The sequence below is a fragment of the Gymnogyps californianus genome, chromosome 5 (assembly GCF_018139145.2).
Source record: "Gymnogyps californianus isolate 813 chromosome 5, ASM1813914v2, whole genome shotgun sequence".
NCBI lineage: Eukaryota > Metazoa > Chordata > Aves > Accipitriformes > Cathartidae > Gymnogyps > Gymnogyps californianus.
This window is the reverse complement of record NC_059475.1, coordinates 2,820,064-2,829,578: the sequence shown is the minus strand read 5'-3', so window position 1 is coordinate 2,829,578 and position 9,515 is coordinate 2,820,064. Positions and strand designations below refer to the sequence as shown.

Here is a 9,515-nt window from a genome sequence, read left to right as displayed (position 1 = left end):
AAAGCATGATCTGCAGAAGTCACAAACTATTCAAGATACACAGCCTCTTCTTGCATCCCCAGGTAAAAGTCATGACAGTGGAATGGTTGGATGATTCAAAGTATTTATATTGCAGTGTTAACACAAATTAAAGGAGAAGTATCTTGATAATCAGCATAAGGACTGCTGAACATATTCTCTGTTATACTCTGGTGATTAAACTTTAAATTTAAAGCTTAAACTGCTGGTTTCATAGCTTCACAGTCTCAGTGTCGAACACAAAAATACCGTTTAACTAACTGTTTTTCTGAGGTTCACTTTCAAAATTTACTCAGACAGAGTAAATGTCCTCTGTTTGTAATTGAAAGGATGTTAGTCCCAGAACTGTATTTCCATAACGACTGCATCCTCATTACAATTCTCAAATTTTGTCAAGTACTCGCTCTGCTGATATTTTGTCAGTAAAGTTTAATTAAACAAAAAGCACGCATGCACGATGAATCTGAAATTGCAATGATGAACTGGTATACATGGCTAAGTATAACGAACGGTGTTACCAAAACCTAAATCAGAGACATTTAGAATCCAAACGTAGGAATGAAATGGTTTAAATCAAACATATACGACAACACCTTCTACATGAAAGTGCAATAACAATTTCAGAACAATGATGCCATAGGTCCTGAACGTTATGGCTACAGCTTTACTAGTAAACAAAATAGGCCAGAGATTGTTTACGCAGCTTAATTGCCTGAGCTCTCACCAGCATGTGTTTTGCCTGCTCACCCCAGGATCCCAGAGAGCGAGTGAACGGGCACAACTCGGGCGCTCAGACACCCCAGGCTCCATCCCCGACAGACAGTCTGGTCACTGCCACTCGGTTCTGGAAAGGAAGCGAGCTCGGGTATGCGGGAGGGAGCTGTGCCTTGCCGTTTGGCCTCAGGGACGGAGAACAGCCACTGGCCTATTTTATTTAATTGTAAAGGCATGGTCTCTGGTGCCTCTAAGAAGGTGTTGGCACAACATTTATTGTATTGTTCAGCATCCTCTCATTAAGCATCCTATTGCTCAACCGTGCATAGCTATCAAGATCCTCGCAGCACGCTCACACTGCTGAGCACAATGCACATTTCCCCATATGCTACAACAGACCCCTACACACAAGAAGAATAAATGCTCAAGAGTGAACATGGGTGCATTTCTCTCCCGTGCTTCTTTCCATCAAAAAGACACAGTAGCCTAGCTGGTTTCTAAAAACTTAGCTGGTTTCCAGAAAAAGGGTTGGTTTGGGTTTTTTTAAGTGAGAGATCATATACTGTTTACTTCTAACACAGAAATTTACCAGAAACAATGTTGAGCATGAAATACAGCTACCATATCTCAGACATCAGACAGAACCATGCGCTAAATGTGTCACAGCAAAGAAAATCAAAATGCTTTTTCAAATATAATTTGAACTTAAACCTGATCCACAGTTTGCCTTATGTTTTATCTCACCATTTAGAAGTAGGTTTTTATTTGTATCAACAGAAATGTTGTACCCTGTTTTCCCCTCCTTCCTGAAAGAAAAGACATGTTAAAGCTGTTATATGGAATCATCAATAACAGTGGCACTTTCTGTTTGCTTCTAAGGGGTCCAGAATGTGCCTTTCTAACCAACAGTATAATGCACTCCAGCAGCTCACAGTATTTGCAGAACTGCTGATAATCCTGTTTTCAAAGACTGTGAGCGCTTTCAGATAGGGATAGCCCTTATACGCTATGGCATCTGATCCAAAGTAACCCTGTGCTGGCTTACAGACTACTGACTTGAAGGCAGCCTGTTCAAACAAGACCGGAGTTCTGGGCAAATAATGCATATCAAGGGCTCATTTCAGACCCTAGGTTTTTAACATGAATTAAATCTCATCTGCTTATTCTTAAAGATGGAACAACTGTGTCAAATACACATATTCAGCATCTCTGAGATGTCAGTGACAATCATCTCCACAACCAAGTGAGAACCCAAGAATTTTTATTCTCAGCATCTCTGACATCAAGCAAAAACACTTGTGTGAACTGCTGGCAAAGCGCCTGTGTCATATCCTTGTCTACTGATTGCTCCATACAGAAGAGACTCACAGCCTGATCTTTCAGTTCATACACAAAGCTCTGTGCTAGGGAAACTGAAGAGAGAAACTGGTTAGAAAAATCACCATCACCATATTTTTAAATTACTGTTCTTCCCTGGCTGAACTGAAAAATGCAGAAAGTAAACAGCAGTGCTGAAAGTAGTTTATATTTTCAGAATTCTTGGTTTGTGAATTCCAGGTGCTACTTCTCAGGCAGGCAGGAAAATTAGATTCCAAAAAACATTGATTTTAGCATGACAGTGTTTTTCTGAAGTTAATGACATGCAAATCATTATGCATGTATTTACATTTTTGATTAGGACAAGATTGAGACGTTAGAAAATAGAGCAATGATCCTCCTGTAGGTTTCAGCAAAGATGTTTCAGATATGCAAGAGACATGAATAACTAACACAGAAGAAATAAGCAAAGGTCAAAAAAAAGTATTAAAAGGCTGAAGATAAATAACTTGTCTCTGCTATCCTTATCAAAGAGTTCACACTATCTAGGGTACATGCTTTTTTAACTAATGGAAAACTAGTTTGATGCGAAGACCTACGTCACGCTGGGGCTCTGAGGGGCTTCTCTAGAAACTCGCAGTTCTGTTACACAGCAAACGCTCATCAAACTCCCCAACATAATAGTCTGACCTCAGAAGCAGTGAAATTGAAGGTGGCCAATGAAACTTAAGAAAGAAATCTGATCAAGCCATTGGAGTCTCTTGCATAATTCACTTTCGCTTCTCTGGACCGCTCTTGGCTGATCTGGAGAAGGAACACCACGCCTCCCAGCCCTCCACCTTCCTCCCACCCCAGATACCCTACAGACACCTTACCTGAGGCACATCCTAAAGGGCTAAAGCCGCAGGACCACCCACTCCAGGAACACAGTGCAAGGAGGAGAAGTACTATTTCTGAGATGCAAACTACTCAGAAAGTGCTGTGGCCACCAGCTGCAAGCAGCCCGCAGTGGGAAAGAGCCAGGGCTGTTTCTGAGTGGGGGATCTGAGAAGTAACCCAGGGGTTACAGCATCTGAGAAATTTGAAGCTAAAGGAAAACAGAAAGCTTGTATAACCTCAGCTGAGAGACGGAGAAGCGCAAGTGTGGGAAAAAGAGAAAAGCTGGGACGGAGACAGGGGATAATCAACCTGAAGAAATTAAAAATTATTTATTCCGGACCTAATAGCAGGGGAAAGCATGAGTGCTGTGAGATAAAACAAGGGCTGTCAAAAGACCTAGTCAGAATCAATGCAAAGAATTTGACAGATGGCCCTGACTCTCAGCCGTATCTTCGTGGGCTTTTAATTCTAGTTTACAGCAAAACACCTGGAAAAGGTGTGCAGGAATAATGCTGCATTTGGCCAGTCTTCAAGCCTGGCTACCTAAATTCAGCTGCTACTTTTTTCAACTTAATTCTTCTCAACCATCAGACCAACTGTGGCTAGAGAAGAAATACCAAAGCTGCACTGTAGTTTGGAGGTGCTGCAGAAAATCACTGTAAATGCCTGGGTGGTGCTTATACCTAATATATGTAAGATCATATGGGCCACCAAATCTGGGACTGGGAAAAGTGTCGCCTCTATTCAGCAAGGGCCTTTTGAGGCCATTTTGCCTCCTTCTGCAAGACCAGGAGTGCTTCTCCTAACTGGGATCTGGCTAACCTGCTCACCCGCTCCTGCCACTGCAAGGAACTGAGCACTGATGACATCTCTGTTTCCCTATGTTCTGTTTGTGGTTTGTGCTCTCATTTGATTTCTGGGGGATTAACATATTTGGCCTAAGTGGAGTCCTTGGATTTTTAATATAGAAGATACGGGCAAAGTTAATGTCCTACGACATCCAGGAGGACAGCTGGGACTTCACTGTCTTGAAGCTATGAAATGCATATAGGTGTCTGTTTAAAACTCACTACATTTCAGAGATGCTGAGGACCTGCTAGCTTCCACTTACATCCATACCCAGGCCTGAAAACTCTTACGGCGGTAACCAGCAACGGATCCAAAAATTTAACAGCAGGTACTCCAGTTCACTAATTGTAGCTGCAACTTTGAAACCTGGAAAGGGTGGATCCATACTTTAACCCATTTTCTTGCTGTCTCCTATTACATCTAAGCCGGTGGATGTGGAAGCGCTCCCAGTTTCCCACTGCAGACAGGAGGTGGGGTGTTCATCAGCACCTTACTGAGCCCGAAGACCATGCTCTAAGCAGACCAGGCCGTAGCCACTGCTGCTTCGTCTACATACTCCCTCAGGTGTAACAGTGCTATGTGCTATTCTCTATTATTTATTCCACAATGACAAGCAGATTAAGGCCATGCTGTGCTAGGTGATACAAATGTATTACAAGAGGAACACGAGACTAGAAGGACGATGTTGTTTATTGATTCTCATTCTTCACAATCATGGGCAATTAGGCAATCACAAGTCTAATTCAGACAGGTCCACAGGAAATCTAATCCGCTCACCAACACACAACAGGTTTTAAAATAACATTCTGTACCAATAAAATAACATAGCATACCATAACAAACATAAACAACTAAAGACATAGCTACAGACCTCAGGAAGGAAGTGGGAAAGATTAAAAGTATTATCAATTATGATCTCTACCCTGAAGTAGTTCTTCAAATAAAACACAAAAAGAAAAGCTGCAAAAAGGCCTACCACTAATTATATATTTATTCACAAGAGAGATGAGGTACTGTAAAACCTACATTAAAGTCTCACACCGCTGAATTGCATTTCAGCCTAGTTACCTCCCAAGACTTTGATTATTTTAATGTGTTATTGTGGTTTTAATATAAGCAAAGAAAAGCCATGCTATTTCACAGTTAAGTCACAACCTTGATCCACAAATAGCTTTAAACAAAGATAGCATTTGTTTTTGAGAACTTCCCCCCCGCCCCGACAGAGACTCCCTTCAACAAGGCAGGTTATTCTGAGAGGAGTTAAACAGAGCCAAGACCACAGGAAAGGAGAAAAGGAAGATCTGAAAAAGCAAAGGATGCAAAAACTTTCAGGAGAAGAATAAATTCACTGGTGCGTTCAGTTACTTGCAGGGAGGTTTTGTGACTTCTCCTCCGTCAAAGAGCGAGGCCTACTTACACAGGTGTTTTGGACGAAGCGTGCCAACAGCTCACCAGCAGCTAACTGAATTTCCCACTGCTTTTACTACTCCATGGGGCCCTCAGGAAGCACTTTCCCGCTACTCATACTCTGATCCCTTTTCCCCTCTCCTACCTCATCCTGCCGCTCGCAGAGTCACACAGCGCAAGGGAAGGTTGCGCTGCTTCGAGCAAGGATTTAGCGTTCCCTACTTCTTTGCTTACTTCTGCCTTCCTTCCCTCTTCCTTCTGTGCAAAAAGTCAGGATGCACTCGTACCCCCCACCGTCTACCAGCACCCCCGCTATTTGAAAGCCGGGTCCACCCGGGTACCTGCCTGTACCTGGCCTGTCGAGCCCACACCGCGCCCTCCCCTTCGCCGCCTCCTCGCAGCCACACACCCGCCTCGTCCCCACCCTCGGCAGCCCCAAACATGCGGCTTCACTAGCTGGCAGCGAGGGCAGGAAGAAGCCTTCCCGTCAAGCGGCATCTCCTCGCCCCTGCCCGCCGCCGTCCCCGGGTGTCGGACTACGCTGCCCGCCCCGCCGAGCTCGCGAAACTCCGCCGCCCAAGTCAAGGGGCTGATGGGGAGCCCGCCCGCAGGCAGCTCAGCTTCACGGGTTTCCAGGGGGTTCCCTTGCCGAAGCCCCCACCCCGACTCCCCGTTTCACCTGCCTCCGTGCAAGAAGGGCCAGCCACCGACCCCCCCCGGACGGGGCAGAGCCGGTCCCTCGAACCGCCGCCGGCAGGGCGATACCCCCCCCACACTCCGCGGGGCGAGACCGGCGGCCGCCGCCTCAGCGACCCCCCCCCCCCCCCCCCCCCGCCGCGGGCCGTGCCTACCTGTCGCGGGACGGGGCGGGAAGCTGTGAGGGGGCGGCGGGGACAGCGCTCCCCTCACGCCTGCCTGCCGCCGCCGCCACTACCGCCCGGGCTCGGCAGGGCTGCGTTTCCCGGGGGGGGCCGGGCCGGGGAGCCGCCCCCCGTGCTCAGACAGGCAGCGCCCGCCTCGCTGCCCCCTCCCTCCACCCCCCCCCCCCCGCGCTGTCGGTGCCCGCCGCCGCCGCGCTTACCGGCTGCTCCCGCCGAGGGAGCCGCTGCCACCGCCGGGCGGGTCCCGCCGTGCCGCGGCCGAGGCGGCCCCCGCGGCACCGGCGCTGCCCTCTGCCCGCCCCCGGTTGCCGCTACAGCCCCGCGGAAGCAACAGGGTGAGGGGCGAGCCGCCGGGATACTTGCATTTTCGGCTGGGCTGGGTCAGTCCCCGTGGCGCGGAGGGCTGTCCGGCAGCTCAGCCACCTCAGCCAGCGCCGGTCCTGGCATACTCAAATTTCTTGGGTTTTTCTTTTAATTTTTAATCTTGGCCACCCCACCCTCCTCCGCATCTGACCCTGACAGCGCACAGCGTGCGCTGAGGGGATGCACTGACGGCTCCAAACACCGTCAACCCGATGGCTGCCTCCGGCACACCGTCCTCCTCGGAGCAACGAGGCGCTGCCCGCCTTGCCGGCAGGGGCACAGGCACGGGGCAGCTGCCGGCTGAGGGGCTCTGGCTGGCAAGAACCACACAACAGCCAACTCCGCAGCTAGTAGGGATGAATATCACGGCCGACGCCAGAAGTCAGAAACTTCTACTGACACATTGCTCTCCTCGAGGAACGGAAGGTGTCAGGCTCGACCCATGAGGAGATCCAAGCGTTGGGTGGGCGCAGGGACCGCAAATCTCAAGCTGAGGGGAAATCCTGGATGGAGATGGGGACACAGATGCAGTGGGGAGCACACAGGCAATGCATGGGACTTGCTGATCTCACGCACTCCAAGCATGCGTGTGCTGCTGCCCTTTCTCCACATCTTCTCAGGCATCACGCACCTGCATCCGGGGGGGGCAGCGACGGCTCGACAGGTAATCCCAAACGCACCCCAGTTTGTCATGGCACCGGGCTGAATCTCCGACAGCTCGCTTTGGTAAACTCTCATTTCCAACTAGGATCACTGCCAAGCCACTGAAAGGATTGGGAGACACGAGAACCATCGTTTGAGTCCTTGATGGATGCAACAAAGTTAGGACCAGTACTCGGTAAAATGTCATTCTAAAAATGCCATATCTTTGACCCTTTTTATCCCCAAACCCAAATTTTGAATCAACCACCAATTTTGAATCAATAATGCCACTCAGTGCAAATTTCAAGTTACTCCACACAAGAATACAGATTCTAGACCACTTGAAGGAGTCAACCTTTAGGCACAATGACTGAAAATGACCTTTAGGCACATGCTGAACTTTAAAAACAATGAGTCTCACTATATGTTTTTCTATATAAGCCATTTCAAAGTAAATAGAACAGAACATACACGTAAATGTCTTTAGCAACTCACTTTTGGACTTTCTGAACTGCTTTGTATAGTTACAAAACTTTTTACTATGGTAGCTCTCAAAATGGCTCTTTTTAAACAAGAAACGTCCTTGGAAAGGAGAATATTCTTTAATATACACAAAGCAACTCTATTACCTCATAAATATTAATGAACATTAAACTGCGTGCCATGAAAATAATTTTCATGCAAAAGGTCTTAGGCACATAAGTGCATTCACTGGCAAAGTTCACACGTAATTCTCCCTACTACTTGCAAGTCCTTGGTGATACATGGAGGTCTTTCCTTTTAGATGTAATGAAGGGTGTTGGGAACTCTCAAAATGTAACATCATTATAGGAAATTAAAAGCAAACAAAAACAACCCAGAAGCAAGCAAGCAAGCAAACAAACAAAAAGAAGGCTATTTGATTTGAATGGGAATTTCCTACCTCTTCTAAACTGATTTACCCATCCCTACATTTTGCTCCTTAAATTTTAAAGCATCTGAACATTTGTTCTGTCAGTCGAGAAAAAATGGACTTACTTAAACTCATGTTAGATCCCCGGGGGATATCATGGGGAAAATAGGACAGCAGTGCTAAGAAGAAAAACTCCATCTACAGCATCTTTTACAATTAAAAACTTGCAAAGAGTGAACAACAGCAGCAAAAAAAAACAGTGAAAAGTATTTCATTCCTTTTTTGCTGTAATTCAAAACTCAATATTGAATCCAATGACCAGCGTACAAAAAGTGCAAATGAAGATTACTTACGTCAGTGGCAGTAGCCCACAGTTGCTCTGCATGAAGTGCGTAATTCTGCATCCATATTTTTACTGGCGTCTAATTAACACATACTATCTTCATCAAATTTCAAATGAAGTGTCTCAAAGTACAATCAAATTGAATCATATATATTTCTTTGTCAAGCCTAAGATGCAAGAGAAATTTGGCATCCTTCAAGTATTTTATAAATACTGATGGAGGCAACAGGAAAGCACAAATGAATTTCTAAGTCCCCCAATTTTTTAACTGTGATGTCTAAAACTTCAGCTTGATGAATTAAGTCCTACCAAAGCTTTATCTATAATTACATACATTTCCAGTTTCTAGATCTTTAGGCTTCTTCCTTTAAAAAAAAATTACGATGACCTTCAGGAGCTTCAGCTGAGTAAGAGCTAAGAAAACTGGGACAAAGAACCTACTCCCAACTATAACCAGTTGCCTGAAAAACGTGGTAAGTTGGGATGTGATACTAGGAAATATTGTCTGTAACATTTTATCCTTCCAAAAGCATATGAAAGTAAGTACAGCAAGAGCAAATCTCTGTGTTTCATAGAAATGACACAACTTTGCAGCTTTGAGGAACTTTCTTTCATGGGTATGTTTGACTATTAATTATATTAGACTGGAGAACTAACCCTTTGTAGGCTGAGAGGAGTAGGTAGCATGAAACCCATGTTTCTTATTCACAGCAAAGGAAGTTTCAAGGACTTTTTAACCTCTCATTGTTTTAGATTAATGACCTGGTTTCCGTGCATTCTGGTAATTTTGAATGCAAGTTCAGCATTAGACTTCATTATTAGACTTATTACAAGATTTTTAAAACTGCGATCAAACAGAACCTGCATGTAGCTGAATTACAGAAATCAAGGTAGGACTAAAGCGATAATGTGGCAGACTCCAAACTCAGATTTCTTGTACAAGAGGTAAAAAGTGAAATATTTTGTTAAAAAAACCCTACATATTCCTTGGCATTTTTGTAAGTTTCCAAAAAGATCAAGTTGTATAAATTAGCTAGGAATCTTATCTAGAATTTTTTTGCACATTTACTAAAACCCATAAAAAGCACTTTCATGGCCAAATTAAATCTTTTAAATAATCTTGAAGAATGTGTTTGCTTACAGATAAGATCTCAAACACCTCGCTCTCTTAAATGGTCCTGCCCATAAGATCTTCATCACTGAATTTCCA

The 9,515-nt window shown here is 45.4% G+C and overlaps 1 long non-coding RNA gene across 1 annotated transcript; it reads right to left on the bottom strand.

Moving 5' to 3' along the window:
* Positions 1 to 6,567: 6,567 nt before the first annotated feature.
* Positions 6,568 to 8,652, bottom strand: LOC127017189 (uncharacterized). Its single transcript, XR_007766547.1, has 3 exons — positions 8,316 to 8,652; positions 7,060 to 7,192; positions 6,568 to 6,931 (listed from the first exon to the last, which is right to left on the bottom strand). It is a non-coding gene; the product is annotated as an uncharacterized LOC127017189 (long non-coding RNA).
* Between the last annotated feature and the right edge of the window lie 863 nt (positions 8,653 to 9,515).